This window comes from Oncorhynchus mykiss, chromosome 9, assembly GCF_057628025.1.
Source record: "Oncorhynchus mykiss isolate SJ-2025 chromosome 9, ASM5762802v1, whole genome shotgun sequence".
Lineage (NCBI taxonomy): Eukaryota > Metazoa > Chordata > Actinopteri > Salmoniformes > Salmonidae > Oncorhynchus > Oncorhynchus mykiss.
Genome location: NC_143030.1, coordinates 65,272,159 through 65,288,627, shown reverse-complemented (window position 1 = coordinate 65,288,627; position 16,469 = coordinate 65,272,159). Strand labels below are relative to the sequence as shown.

General features: G+C 44.4%; 1 protein-coding gene and 1 long non-coding RNA gene across 2 annotated transcripts in view; one reads left to right on the top strand and one right to left on the bottom strand.

Moving 5' to 3' along the window:
* LOC110532566 (integrin alpha-5) overlaps positions 1-16,469 on the bottom strand; it is an 88,197-nt gene that overhangs the window by 68,959 nt on the left and 2,769 nt on the right. The window lies entirely within an intron of this gene.
* LOC149981304 (uncharacterized) lies at positions 9,566-12,833 on the top strand. The gene is made up of 2 exons (XR_016483396.1): positions 9,566-12,736; positions 12,785-12,833. It is a non-coding gene; the product is annotated as an uncharacterized LOC149981304 (long non-coding RNA).

The window sequence follows — 16,469 nt, the reverse complement described above, 5'->3', positions numbered from 1 at the left end:
GTACGGAGACTTTGAGCAATCTGCTGCTGGGAATGGCAGTGTGGGTGGAAGAAAAACATTAGTGGCTTTCCTGCGTCTCCCGAAGCGAGACCCACCTCCCCAATCAGCAGCCCACTAACGATCCCAACCAACCCCAGTCTGATGGTTTCAGCAGTAATTAAACTAATTGATTTAGGCTGCTAGTGTCAAGCACACAACACAGAAACTCCTCAGTACAAACACAGACTCCTTAGTACAAACACACACTCCTCAGTACAAACACAGACTCCTTAGTACAAACACAGACTCCTCAGTACAAACACAGACTCCTCAGTACAATCACAGACTCCTGAGTACAATCACAGCCTCCTCAGTATAATCACAGACTCCTCAGTATAATGACTGTTGCTGGTGAGGGTTGTCTAATTTGAGGCTTCTGAAATCAGCAATATATAAGCCGCTGGTTGCAGCCACTATTTATAAGTTTTTTTTTTAAATGAAGGGGCATTGTATAATGGTGGAAACTGTTGGTCTACCTCTGATTTTCCCAGGCTTAACCCAATAGAGTTTATGATGACGTTCGAGAGAGAGGCAGTCAGAAGCCAAATTCCTCTCGTCCCCTTCCCACCCAAACACAGCTTTTTACCCATTCCACAGTTAATGGTCTTCCTCCCAGCTGCAAAGCTTATGGCACTTGAACACTATTATAATTGTTTTAAGCCAGCCAGGGAAAAAACAGATGCAGCTTTGACTAAATAGCAAGAAATCACAATCACATTTTGTTGGACTACCAGATGGTGACTGCAGGCGGCTGCAGTCACCATCTGCAGTCGTAAACCCTGGCTGCAATGGGAATGGTATGGCACAGACAGATTCCCAGGGAACTGGTAGGTCTACGTATGAGGGAAAGACCTGAGAAAGGGCAGCAGGACTGGAGCCTTTAAATGAACAAGGCAGGAATCACCTGGAATTAAGTCCAGAAAACTGCCAAGGGAAGAGTTTGCTGAAAATGCACTGGTGAGGACCTCCGCTCCACAAACAGTTCAAAATAATAAAGTAAAGGAGCCTTCAAAAACGTTGGTCCAAACCTCAGCTAGGGATGGGACTGCCTGAACAACAGTCACTCAACTAACTCTCCACAGAGTTTACACTTCTAAATCAAATCCTCACATAAGGAGAAACTGAATTAGCTCAAGTGTAGTGACCCAGACTGAGCCCGTGGCACTCTTGACCTCCCTTCCTACCTCTCCCTAGCAGATATTGAGATCTATCCTGAGCCCAAAACCCAATGAGTAAACAGCTACAGCAGCAACGGTCTCTCTTCCACTTTGAGAAACTGACTGCCGCACTGCCTTGACGAACTGACGCCAATAAACTAAAGAAAATGCATGGCTGTAGAAGAGGACGGTCTTCAGTCAGCAAAGCCAACAAACTGTCAAATGGGACCGTCACCAAGTATGGCATCGTCACATTATTACTGGACTGAATCACTGGAGCTATTTCAGACTAACTATTCCACTGTGGAGGGGAATGCCAGTTGAATAGTACTGTAATGTAACAACTTATTTTGCACCACATGGAGCCATGACACATGGCCTTCAGTCAGACACACGGCCTTCAGTCAGACACACAGCCTTCAGTCAGACACACGGCCTTCAGTCACACACACGGCCTTCAGTCAGACACACGGCCTTCAGTCAGACACACGGCCTTCAGTCAGACACACGGCCTACGGTTCGATCAGAGCCAACGCCAAACCGGGAAACAGACTGTCTGACTCCCAACTGCTATTTTGTCTGGTCATCCACTCAGCACTACACACAGGCACACGTGCACAGACACACGCACTCACACAAACACAGCATTTGTGTAGTTCTGCTGTCCAGGATCTCCTTACTCTTATGGGACAGGCAGAGGATGATGAGAGTACCAGGGCCTGCTGGGACAGTTAGAGCTGAATGAGAGAGAGCACTGTGCAGAACGCTCACTCATACAACCAGTAAGCTGCTACAGTAGGCTGTATCCAATGACTAAATGAGGTAGGAACCTGCACTGGAAAGTATTATTTTGAGAATTATGGAACAGTTCCCATCTCATTAGGGTTTCCTAACAATTTACCAAAACTACCCAGCATCCAGGTTAAAACATTCTTTGTCAAACTCCCATCTTGAGTACTGTTCTTCAAAAGCAGGAGTTAGAACAAAAACTACACACCCACCAATGTTGATCTGATAAACATTATCCCATCTCCAGAACCGGATCTTAATGTCACTGCAAAAAAATGTCCTCCCAAAGGACATTGGTCCTGTGCAGTGGAGCAGGAGGCTTGCAAATCAACAGAACTGGCCCAGGTGCAGAGAGCCACACATACACTACACTGCTGTTTCGTTTCAGGGTCGTTCCACCTCAAACAGCACAAGAGGATTGACACCCACCATTTCTGATTGTTCTGGAATCATTTCTGTTGCTAGAAAGAAATAAGATTGGCATTTCTGCTTTTGTTGATATATAATTGAATCTCTTGAGAAATGATATTTTTTTGCGATTGCTTACAAACTTGTTGCGGAATTTGACTCATTGTGTCAAAACTCTACACACAAGCCAAATAAGACAACGCTTAGAGATAAACATCTCACTTCTATGGCAAAATGAAACTCTGCAATCAAAACCTAAAAATCCTTTTTCAAAATTGTAAATTTGCAACAAAATTATACACACATGCACCATTTTAATTACTCTTTCAAAGCAGCAACACACTGATGTCTTTAGTACTTTGTAGTACATTTTCTCATAAAGACTTACATCTACTCACATTCCAATGAACACACAAATAGAAAGGCTTCAGCAAAAAATATAAATGGCTTATTTTTTGACATTGCAGGCTTTTACAACAACAAAAACACAAAGAAAAGTAGAATTACAGTACAGTAATCAATACAATATGTTACTGTAAACTCACGTAAACAAAAATAATTAGTAAAATTGCAGTGCGATGGTAAACAAATAATAGTATTGTAAGGGATTGCACACACTGTACATAGATTTTTCTATTGTTTTCTATTGTGTTATTGACTGTACGTTTGTTTATGTGTAACTCTGTGTTGTTTTTGTCACACTGCTTTGCTTTGTCTTGGCCAGGTCGCTGTTGTAAATGAGAACTTGTTCTCAACTGGCCTACCTGGTTAAATAAAGGTGAAATTTAAAAAAAAATAATAATAAAAGGGATGGGGTGGATGGTTTATGGATCCCGCCTTCTGTTAGGGTCTGGCCACATCACTCATCCACATCACAAACAATGTCATCCCTGGCTAAGCAACAGGGAAAATATCGCCTTGACTGTTGTATGCAACCCTGGACTGAGCCCACCTCAATGTCTCCACATGCCTCTTCCATTGCTTGCATTAGAGGCAGGCAGTCATGTGGTTGGTGGTCATACACTTTCCAATGCCAAGCCGACAATAATTCCTCAATCGGTTTGAGAAATGGGGAGTAAGGGGGTAAGTATACAACTGTGAAGTTATTGTGGTTGGTGAACCAGTCCCTGACCAGAGCAGCCTGGTGGAAACTAACATTATCCCAGATGAGAACAAACCTGGGCTGCTCTGGTCCGTCCTGTACAACTGCATTATGTAATGCATCCAGAAATATGATTATGTGTGCAGTATTGTAGGGACCGAGGGTGGCATGGTGATGGAGAACTCCTTGCAGACTAATGGCGGCACACAAGGTGATATTTCAAAGTCCAGGACTCTCTAACAGAAAATGCATACACTGTACCGTGAATATGGTGTTTAATAAAAATACAGAACTACAATGTTTACATTTTCACAAGGATGGGGGTGGGTTGGGTCAGACACATTCAGTCAAAAACTACAAGCTACAGGCAAGGCAGGTGCCCCCACAGACAAGGAGGTCTTTGACTAACGCTGTTTCTCTCAAATGGAACCCTGTACAGCTGCTTCAGCGTAAGTTGGTGTTGACGCAAGATGCGGCAGAGTGTCGACATACTGACACGGTTGATATTATGGAATGTTGTGTGATCTGCGATGATTTGCTCTCGTAGTTTATGTAGGCGGATGGTGTTGTTTGTAAACACTAGATTGACAATGGCCAGTTCCTGTTCATGGTGAACAGACATTGCCTTCAACCCTCAGGAGGTCGTCTGGAAGTTCTGTAGAAAATGCAAGAATGTCATCATTGGTTAGGTTATTATTTTTTTACATACTTTTCACAGTAACATCAAAACAGTATTACATGTACTTCACAGCACTATGCCTATTTTTTTGTTCACTGAGGAGCATAGACTTAATATTGTAGGACTACATTGTATTGTACTGTGATGCAGAATGATGTGCAAAAATTACATAGGTACAGTCTTGTGTAGAAAGTTGACAACATACCTGTTCTCCAGTCTAAATGTCCATATTATGGATGCTACCATGTAGCGAGTCAGGTTGGGCTGGACTCTGCCCAGCCTCCCTCATCGTCAGGCCATGACTTATGACATGGTCCACCAAAGTGGCCCTAATGCCGTCGGAAATATGTCTCCGTCTATTGCCTGGTCCCTTTCTTCGTTCTTGTCCTCGTCCTCATCCTACTCCTCTCTCTCTTCCTCTACCTCTTCCTCTGGCTCTCACTGCCTCCATGTTTGCAAAGTTCTCACAAAAGTGGGGAGCTTATCTGAGGTCTATTTGTAGTGGTGAAGCTCAGACTAATTGGGGTTCAATTACTGTAGAATGTTTTCATGTGTGTGTGTGGGTGATGCCAATTTCAGGTATGTTTTTCTTTTTGAATAATTTTCCATATGATTGCAAGAGATATCATTCTTGAACGAAGTGTCTAATGTAAGAAACAGTCTGTAGTGTGTTGCAGAACTGCAAACAATGTGCAAAGCAGAAAAAGTGTTTACACTTTTGGTGCCTTTGTTTAATGATCGTCCTCGCAGTGGTAGACCACGTGTAACAACACCTGCACAGGATTGGTACATCCGAACATCACAAATGCGGGACAGGTACAGGATGGCAACAACAACTGCCCGAGTTACACCAGGAATGCACAATCCCTCCATCAGTGCTCAGACTGTCCGCAATAGGCTGAGAGAGGCTGGACTGAGGGCTTGTAGGTCTGTTGTAAGTCACCAGATAACGTTGACTGGCAAAAAGTGCTCTTCACTGACAGGTCAAGGTTTTGTCTCGCCAGGGGTGATGGTCGGATTCACGTTTATCTTCGAAGGAATGAGCGGTACACCGAGGCCTGTACTCTGGAGCGGGATCGATTTGTAGGTGGAGGGTCCGTCATGGTCTGGGGCGGTGTGTCACAGCATCATCGGACTGAGCTTGTTGTCATTGCAGGTAATCTCAACACTGTGCGTGACAGGGAAGACATCATGCTCCCTCATGTGGTACCCTTCCTGCAGGCTCATCCTGACATGACCCTCCAGCATGACAATGTCACCAGCCATACTGCTCATTCTGTGCGTGATTTCCTGCAAGACAGGGAAGTCAGTGTTCTGCCATGGCCAGCGAAGAGCCCAGATTTCAATCCTATTGAGCACGTCTGGAGGCTGAGGGCTAGGGCCCTTCCCCCCTAGAAATGTCCGGGAACTTGCAGGTGCCTTGGTGGAAGAGTGGGGAAACATCTCACATCAAGAACTGGCAAATCTGGTGCAGTCCACGAGGAGCAGATGCACTGCAGTACTTCATGTAGCTGGTGACCACACCAGATACTGACTGATACTTTTGATTTTGACCCCCCCTTTGTTCAGGGACACATTATTCCACTTATGTTAGTCACACGTCTGTGGAACTTGTTCAGATTGTCTCAGTTGTTGAATCTTATGTTCATACAAACATTTACAGATGTTAAGTTTGCTGAAAATAAACACAGTTGACAGTGAGAGGACATTTCTTTTTTTGCTTAGTTTAGTATCAGTTCTCTATGTTTAACAAGTAGTAAGGAGCTGCGCCTCGGATTATTGTTCATTTATCCCATGTAATGTATTCTCAGTGAATTTGGAGATGTTTCGTCCCCCACCCCCAATTAAGAGAAATTAGTCATTGAATACATCCTGATATTATTATATATTTTTATTGGATGTATTTAACCTTTATTTAACTAGGCAAGTCAGTTAATAACAAATTCTTATTTACAATGACAGCTTACCGGGGAAAAGTGGTTTAACTGCTTTGTTCAGGGGCAGAATTACAGATTTTTACCTTGTCAGCTGAGCGATTCGATCCAGCAACCTTTCGGTTACTAGCCCAACACTCTAACCACTAGGCTCCCTGGCTAGTTCTGACCACTAGATGGTGCTGTTCCTGTTATTAGGAGACTGCTTTAAAAAAATAGTCTATAGAGCAGGTATGACAGCAACCCATGCTTTGGTTTTGTTTACCTGGCCACTGTTTCAAATGCTAACTTTTTATAATTTGTGTCACAAATCCAATGCAAGTCAATGGTACCTATATTAGTATTTTCACACGTCATGTCCAAACCATCCTAAAGTATACATGATTTGGATATGAAGCGTGAAAATGCTAAAATAGGAACCATTGACTTGCATTGTATTTGTGCCACAAATGCTAAACAGGACAGGGATAAAGCAGCACTGGTTACTGTGCAGGTTACAGCATTGAAATAGAATTGCATTCCATTATGGCCTCATCGACTTGAATGGGGACGTCACTTCTAGTAATTCTATTTCTATGGGCTACAGTACCGCTACTCTAACATTGCACGTTTTGATTTGGGAGATATATTATGTGATGGGGTTTCCCATTCATTTTAACGTATTTCATGGTTATAATCTAGAGTAGTGAATGATGAACATCATTCCAGATACCCTCAGTTCCTCTGTGAAACATAAATACATCTGTGGTTTGTTTTACTTTACTTGATTTGTGATTATGGGCTCAAAATTAAATCAAATAATCCCAATTCAAATATGTGGGGGAATACTAGTTGAATGTTTTAATTTATCTTGCCATTTATCTTGCCATCTTTCTATGGTGATGGAGTGAAATGAGAAGCACAGAAGTACTTTAGCTCATTCAGCAAACCCACCAACCGTGTCATTTCACTGCAACATGGGTTTCATTCAGCAAACCCACCAACCATGTAATTTCACTGCAACATGGGTTTCATTCAGCAAACCCACCAACCGTGTCATTTCACTGCAACATGGGTTTCATTCAGCAAACCCACCAACCGTGTCATTTCACTGCAACATGGGTTTCATTCAGCAAACCCACCAACCATGTAATTTCACTGCAACATGGGTTTCATTCAGCAAACCCACCAACCGTGTCATTTCACTGCAACATGGGTTTCATTCAGCAAACCCACCAACCGTGTCATTTCACTGCAACATGGGTTTCATTCAGCAAACCCACCAACCATGTAATTTCACTGCAACATGGGTTTCATTCAGCAAACCCACCAACCGTGTCATTTCACTGCAACATGGGTTTCATTCAGCAAACCCACCAACCGTGTCATTTCACTGCAACATGGGTTTCAATTCAGCAAACCCACCAACCGTGTCATTTCACTGCAACATGGGTTTCATTCAGCAAACCCACCAACCGTGTCATTTCACTGCAACACGGGTTTCATTCAGCAAACCCACCAACCGTGTCATTTCACTGCAACATGGGTTTCATTCAGCAAACTCACCAACCGTGTCATTTCACTGCAACAAGTGTTTCATTCAGCAAACCCACAAACCGTGTAATTTCACTGCAACATGGGTTTCATTCAGCAAACCCACCAAGCGTGTCATTTCACTGCAACATGGGTTTCATTCAGCAAACCCACAAACCGTGTCATTTCACTGCAACAAGTGTTTTATTCAGCAAACCCACAAACTGTGTCATTTCACTGCAACACGGGTTTCATTCAGCAAACCCACCAACCGTGTAATTTCACTGCAACGAGTGTTTCATTCAGCAAACCCACTAACTGTGTCATTTCACTGCAACAAGGGTTTCATAAGTGGCAAGTTGGTCATTTAAAACCCCATACTCTTTCTTCATAAACATGGAGCTGAGGTTAGAGATGCTGTCACGCCCTGACCTTAGAGATCCTTATTTATTCTCTATGTTTGGTTAGGTCAGGGTGTGACTCGGGTGGGAAAATCTATGTTTTCTATTTCTTTGTTGTTTTTCCGAGTGTGGTTCCAAATCAGAGGCAGCTGTCTATCGTTGTTTCTGATTGGGGATCATATATAAGTTGTGATTTTCCGTTTGGGTTTTGTGGGGTGTTTTTTCTGTTTAGTGTCTGTGCCTGACGGAACTGTTCGCTTTCATTTTTTTGATTGGTTATTTTTGTTTGAGTGTTTCTTGAAAATAAATATCATGAACACTTTCCACGCTGCGTTTTGGTCCACTCCTCCTTCCACCGACGAGAGCCGTTACAGAACACCCCACCAAAAAAAGGACCAAGCAGCGTAGCCAGGAGGACTGGACATGGGAGGAAACCCTGGAGGGGGAAGGACCCTGGACACGGTCGGGGAGTATCGCCTTCCAAGGGAGCAGATGGAGGCAGCGAGAGCAGCACGGCGACTATACGAAGGGTTAGCTCAACGACGGAAGCACGAGAGGCAGCGAGAGCAGAACGGCGACTATATGAAGGGTTAGCTCAACGACCGAAGCACGAGAGGCAGCCCCCCAAATTTTTAGGGGGGGCATACGGGTTGGCGAGCGGAGCGAGCGGAACTAAGGGGTGAACGAGAACCAACTCCCTGTAAATACAATGAGTTGTGCCACGTTTTACGGTTCTGCGCACCGTGCCTTCAGTGCGCATCCACAGCCCGATACGCTCTGTGCAAGCTCCCCGCAGTTGCTGTGCTAGAGTAGGCATTTAGCCAGGACGGATTGTGCCGGCTCAGCGCTCCTGGTCTCCGGTGCGTCTCTTTGGCCCAGGATATCCTGTGCCAGCTCTACACACGGTATCCCTAGTTCGCCAGCACAACCCAGTGCGGCCTGTGCCTGCTCCCCGCACGTGCCGTGCTACAGGGGGTATTCAGCCAGGACGCGTTGTGCCAGCTCTACGCTCCAGACCTCCAGTGCGCTTCCACGGCTCAGTATATCCTGCGCCTCCAGTGCGCCTTCATACCCCAGTGCGTCCTGTGCCAGTTCTCCACACTCACCGTGCTAATGTGGGTATCCAGCCAGGACACGTTGTGGCAGCTCCACGTATCAGGCTTCCAGTACGTTTCCTCAGTCCGGTGAGACCTGTTCCAGCTCCACGTACGAAGCCTCCAGCGACGGTCCCCAGTCCGGAGCCTCCAGCGACGGACCCCAGTTAAGAGCTTGCAGCAACGATCTACGGTCCAGAAGTCCCGGCGACGATCCCTGCACCGGAGGCGCCACCGAAGTGGGGGGAGCCTAAAGCGGAGCGGGGTCTGCGTCCCACACTGGAGCCCCCACCGAGAGTAGATGCCCACCCGGACCCTCCCCTATAGGTTCAGGTTAGTGGCCGGAGTCCACACATTTGGGGGTGTACTGTCAAGCCCTGACCTTAGAGACCCTTATTTATTCTCTATGTTTGATTAGGTCAGGGTGTGACTCAGGTGGGAAAATCTATGTTTTCTATTTCTTTGTTGTTTTTCCGAGTGTGGTTCCAAATCAGAGGCAGCTGTCTATCGTTGTTTCTGATTGGGGATCATATATAAGTTGTGATTTTCCGTTTGGGTTATGTGGGGTGTTCTTTCTGTTTAGTGTCTGTGCCTGACGGAACTGTTCGCTTTCATTTTTTTGGGATTTGTTATTTTTGTTTGAGTGTTTCTTGAAAATAAATATTATGAACACTTTCCCTCTTGGTCCACTCTTCCTTCCACCGACGAGAGCCGTTACAGACGCTATATATTTCTGATGCCAAATTGCAATCCACCCCCAGCTCTGAAAAATCCCCAAACCCCTAATTTACACACCCCCATGGACCTCATAAACATGAGGGATGTTTTAACTACAGGCCGTTCACACCTTTCCACAGTGACCACAGAGGGGGGTCCTTCCCACCTCTATACGGAAAAACAGTGAAGCCGATGGGAGAAGAGTCACTCAGCCATCCCTCTGATCACCTCCCATTCACCACAGCTGTCTGGAAACAAACGGTCTCTGTTATCTCCCAAGCACCCTCTTGTGCAAACTGACTGCCAGAGTAGCAGAAATGTGGTCAATTCCATTTAATTGAAAATGTGAATCTGAACTGGAAAGAGCTAGTCTATTTTGATTCCAATGTTTGGTCTGGCTAGGTCCATTTTCCCTAAAAGAAGAATGCCGTTACCAAATCTGCACAATGAATAGAGTCCCTTTTTGACCCTAATAGGGTTAAACAAGCTAGGACTTCTGGCAGTAAATATTAAATCTACCTAAGTGTGTGTCGTCAGGGCGACTCAATCGACGAGTCAGCTGCTGAGTATGTGACGTCCTGAGGGCATTTCCCACCACACAGGCACAGCAGACCTAACACAGGGGTCCACAGGGCCAATTAGGCTTATCATGACAAAACACACATACCTTTTTCCACTGACTGACCTACACACACACACACACTTCTTTATATAAGCCTCCTATTACCGAACAGGGCAGTAAAATCTAGACAGGCCTTCAATGTTTGAGACAGGGTTGTTTCATGACCTCGGTCACCAGGCTAAGCATGTCCCCATTAACCTTTCAAACAACACACTAATGTTACAGAGAGACCAGACCAACCTCACAGGCCTGAAGCATGAATAGAAAAAGACTCAAAGGCCTTTTAAAAAGTGAAGAAAGAAAGAAAATGGAGTCACATGGAAAGCTTCTCAGACGGAAAACAGCAAACCTTTTCTGACATCCCACAAAGAGCCCCATTGTCCAACACACAGGGCCATGAAAAGCAGCTAATCGCAGAGCAGAGAACCTGGGTGAAGAATAGCTTGGCAGCCCAAATACACATGCCCAATTTAAACAACTACCCCACACACAAACTGATTTATAAGAATCTCACAAAATAAAAGAATACCAACAATGAAAACAATACCAGAAACCTGTTTGATCATATATGGAGAGGGAGACAGTATAGACACAGAGGAAAAACATATGTTTTAGTAGCTAACAGAGCCCCCAGTGGGTCCAGTGTCAATATTGTATTTGCAGAAACTCTATTTAAGGGGGTAAACTCCAGGAAAGTGACCAACATGAACACGGTGACCTCAATCTGGGTACGTCACAGCCAAACCATCCATGATCTAATCCAGAACACCACCCCATCTAGACCACATGTGGCAGGGATAGGCTGGGAAACATTATCAGCAGCAGCAGAGGCATCCATGACCAAACATCTCCTTATGACTGTCTTGTAATGTAATCTGTACAGAACTACACCACATCGAAAGACAGACAGAGACTATCCTCAGTAATTCAGGTCAGCCCACCGGATTTGTGATGCACTGAGTATCTGACAGACTCCTTGAGTATATAACTTCATCATAGTTCAAAAGGTCTCTTGATATATCCTCTATTCTCTTCCTCTGACAGACAGATAGGAAAGCCTGCTGTTATTGGGACAGGAGCATGGAAACTTCTTTGATAAATCTATGAAGCAGACATCGATCAGTCAAGACAGACAAGACCCTTTGATAAATCTATGAAGCAGACATCGATCAGTCAAGACAGACAAGACCCTCGCGGACAGCCTGTCATCTATAGTCTGACCTCTGACCTCAGCCATCTTAGCAGTCCATCCCCTGATCCCTGTCTGGCACCAGAGACAGGGAAGGAGGAATGTGATGCTGCTGCTGGATGGATGGAGAGGTATTAGGCAGTCTTCTTCTCAACATGGTGGATCTGGCCGGCACCAGGGCCTCGCTGAGATTCATATATCAGGTTGAGGAGCAGACCTATCCTTACAAGGCCCCACACTGTGCTGCCTCTCCCTCTCTAGACTACTAACACACACACACATGCTACTTCTCCCTAGTCCACACACACACACACACACACACACAGTTCATAGACCTTCAGGCAGTCTACCACGGTGGTGTCAGCGCATGGCTAGTGTCCTCTCTGTCTACTAGCTAACATCACTCTCCTAGACCAGGCCAGGGGCCTGACAGGAATCAGACACACGTACACCCTCATGGAGACATGCTATCAGTGAGGGTGAAAGTCTGTCAGTGTGTAGTAAGTAGGGTGAGGGAGATGAATGTGTGAGAAGGTTCAAGCTTGCTTTTTCTCATTTTTGTGTGTCTCTGTGGGCCTATGCTGCTGTTAAGGCTCGGAAATAAAACACACACACACACACACACACACACACACAGACAGACAGAGAGAACACCCTCCCCATCCCGGCCAGACTGACCTCACCCCTGTATTCCAGCTACTCCCCTACTCCCCCGTGTCGCCACAATGTGGGCGATAGTCTGATAACTGAGAAGAAAACGAGTGACAACTGGAAACTTTTCTGTTTCTGATGTGTCCGTTTCCTGTTGGTTTATGTTATTGACTTGTGAAGCTGTCACAAACAACGAGTGTGAAATGTGGACGTATTAGACTGATTTGGACCACTGGTTGCTAAATTTGACTCGGCTCTCATTCTGTGTTTGGTTTGGCTACACATTTGGTAGTAGCATTAGCATACACATTCAAATCAAATTGTATTTGTCACATGCTTCATAAACAACAAGTGTATGCTTCCTTACAGGCCCTTCCCAACAATGCAGAGAAAAATATATACAATACCAGTCAAAAGTTTGAACACACCTACTCACTCAAGGGTTTTTCTTTCATTTTACTATTTTCTAAATTATAGAATAATAGTGAAGACATCAAAACTATGAATTTATTTTTTATTTAACCAGGCAAGTCAGTTAAGAACAAATTATTATTTACAATGATGGCCTACAGCAGCCAAACCTGGATGACGCTGAGCCAATTGGGACTCCCAATCACAGCTAGTTGTGATACAGCCTGGATTCAAACCAGGGTGTCTGTAGTGACCACTCTGGCACTAAGATGCATTGCCTTAGACTGCTGTGCCACTCAGGAACCCTGTAATAACACATATGGAATCATTTAGTAACCTAAAAAAAGTGTTAAACAAATCAGAATATATTTTATATTTGAGATTCTTCAAAGTAGCCAGCCGTTGCCTTGATGACAGCTTTGCACATGCTTAGTATTCTCTCAACCAAATTCATGAGGTAGTCACCTGGAACGCATTTCAATTAACAGATGTGCCTTGTGAAAAGTTACAGAAGATGGCCCTATTTGGTAAAAGACCAAGTCCATATTTTGGCAAGCACAGCTCAAATAAGCAGAGAAACGACATGAAGGTCAGTCAATCTGGAAAACCATCCAGCACTATGACCCAGAGTTAACTCTGTTGCAGAGAATAAGTTCATTAGAGTTACCAGCCTCAGAAATGGTCAATTAACTACACCTCACAGAGTTCAGGTAACAGACACATCTGAACATCAACTGTTCAGAGGAGACTGCGTGAATCAGGCCTTCATGGTCGAATTGCTGCAAAGAAACCACTACTAAAGGACACCAATAAGAAGAAGAGACTTGCTTGGGCCAAGAAACACGAGCATTGGACATTAGACTGGTGGAAATCTGTCCTTTGGTCTGATGCGTCCAAATTGGAGATTTTTGGTTCCAACCGCCATGTCTTTGTGAGATGCAGTGTAGGTGAACGGATGATCTCTGCATGTGTGGTTCCCACCGTGAAGCATGGAAGAGGAGGTGTGATGGTGAGGGGGTGCTTTGCTAGTGACTGTCTGTGATTCATTTAGAATTCAAGGCACACTTAAACAGCATGGCTACCACAGCATTCTACAGCGATACCCCATCCCATCTGGTTTTCACTTAGTGGGACTATAATTTGTTTTTCAACAGGACAATGACCCAACACACCTCCAGGCTGTGTAAGGGCTATTTGACCAAGAAGGAGAGTGATGAGTGCTTTATCAGATGACGTGTCCTCCACAATCACCCGACCTCAATCCAATTCAGATGGTTTGGGATGAGTTGGACCGCAGAGTGAAGGAAAAGCAGCCAACAAGTGCTCAGCATATGTGGGAACTCCTTCAAGACTATTGGAAAAACATTCCAGTTGAAGCTGGTTGATAGAATGCCAAGAGTGTGCAAAACTGTTGTCATGACTGTCCTATGTGGGTCCGAATGTGTCAGGTCAGCTTGGCAATGGATGACAGTAACCAGACCCTCTCTCTCATCCACAGAAGGGGGAGGAGAGAGCTGTTGGGGGGTTGACAGCTCACACCCTGTCGTAAATTAGGAATGTTCCTTTGTCTTCAGAGACTTTTCCCGACAAAACTCTAACATATTCTAAAGCGAATACTGGAACGATATTTCTAACATAAGAATGTGGGAAATGGTCAGAGGTGATCTAAAAAATAATAATGTCATATAGGATGTTATTTGTGATGTCATAAAAAGTGTTATAAAGGAAATACTGTAACTTGAAAAGTATATGCACTACATGTATGAAGTCTCAATCCTTTACATTGTGCATGAAATATGAGCAATGAAAGTATTTTTGTTAAGATGGGAATTTGATTTTAGGAGAGACCATTCTACTACTCTTCAAACCATTCTATTCTACTACTCTTCTCAAATCACCGTATTCTACACCTTTCATCACCAACGGGAACTGTCAAAACAGCTGGCTAGCCTATCTTCCAAGGAGCATCTTCCAGAGAGAACAACAGTAGAAGACGGGGGAGGGGAGAACCCTTTTGGACAATCAGAGCCTCACAAGCGTGCCGCTGAAAGGCCCAACACCCTTCCTAAGGAGTGAGGGTTCCGACAGAGATCCACGGTGAACGAAGGCATTTAAACATAAATACGCTCATGATTTCTTACTCCAAATGGGTGGCGGTTCATGTGCAAAGGATATGATTACTGTGAGAATAGTTTCTAAAATGTATCAACGATAAGTGTCTTTTTCTCTCTCTCTCCCTGTGTAACAAGCCGCCATTTGTTACGTCAGTCCGCTAGGGACCTTTTCCTAATGTATTAAGTGTATATGTTATCCTGTCTTATCATTTAGTTAGCTAGTAAATAAATAATAAAACCAATTTGTGCAGTACTGAATCATAAGTACGACTGGAGTTTTTGCAGATGCAGGAGGTTACGACTGTTCAGAATGATGATATGATATGAGGTTATGATTAATACGTTGACTGTTTTATGGATGTGATAGATAGACAACAGCTCTCGTGGTGTCCCAAATTCCTAATGAGTTCATTGTTACAATATTAATTTAATTGGGTAACAATTAAACATAGTTAGTTGACTCGATAAATAACAGTCATCAGATTCATGAAAGTAAAGCCACAACACCGTTATCAAGGCAAAGGGTGGCTACTTTGAAGAATCTAAAATCTCAAATATATTTTGATTTGTTTAACACATTTTTGGTAGAAAATGTAGAAAATAGTTTTTAAAACTTAAGAAAACCCTGGAATGAGTAGGTGTGTCCAAACTTTTGACTGGTCCTTTAAATAATTGAAAAATGTAAAGATAGCAAGGAATAAATGCACAATGAATAACGATAACTTGGCTATATACACAAGTACAAAATCAAGTGTGTGGCAGATGCTAAATGCAGTATCCATCTTCTAGAACACAGTACACATGTTCTTGAATCTTAAACCCATTGTCTCTTCTCTCCTCCCCTTACCACGATGTCTCAGTTGTTAAAAGTTAAGATGAAGTCATCGGCGGGAGAGATGACTGCTGTTCATGCTGTTGCTGTGACTTCACACTACATATATGAGACAGACGGGGCCTGGGCAGACAGAGGGGGAGGGGGGTTAAAGACCGTGCAGATTGACATCAGACCAGCAGAGGGGGAGGAAGGGGTGAGGAGAAGGGAGGTAGAGGAGGTAGATGGGCTTTAACGGACTCTCCTCTGACTCAGTGTCTGCTAGCATCACATCCTAAATCATACAGCTTTGCTAGACCTGCCTGTGTCTGAACTGTAGTCAAGAGAACTAGAGAGGAGAAACAGTGGGAAACTGGAGTCACTGGCGACCCACTCTGCACAAAGCCCCTCTCCTAAACCCCTAGAACGCTCTGGCAGGTGAGACCGTTATGGCCAGACAGACACAAACACGGTCAGCCAGGACATCTGACTGCGTCTGACGCCGACACCCCAGCGAAGCTTCACTTTGGTTAATGATGAATTATTAAAATTACAGGGCAGATAGCTAGGTCCAGGCTGAGTCGCTGACACGGCCTACTGATGAGTGGTGGTCGACACACACAGCAAACAGCTCATGGACAGCAGTGACCGTCTGGGTGCCTTCCATCATCAACTACGTCTGTCTTCAGACTATCTATCAAATCAAATCAAAGTTTATTTGTCACGTGCTCCAAATACAACAGGTGTAGGTAGACCTTACAGTGAAATGCTTACTTACAGGCTCTAACCAATAGTGCGGGAAAAAAAAGGTCTACTGTACATGGTTGGTCGGGGCCATT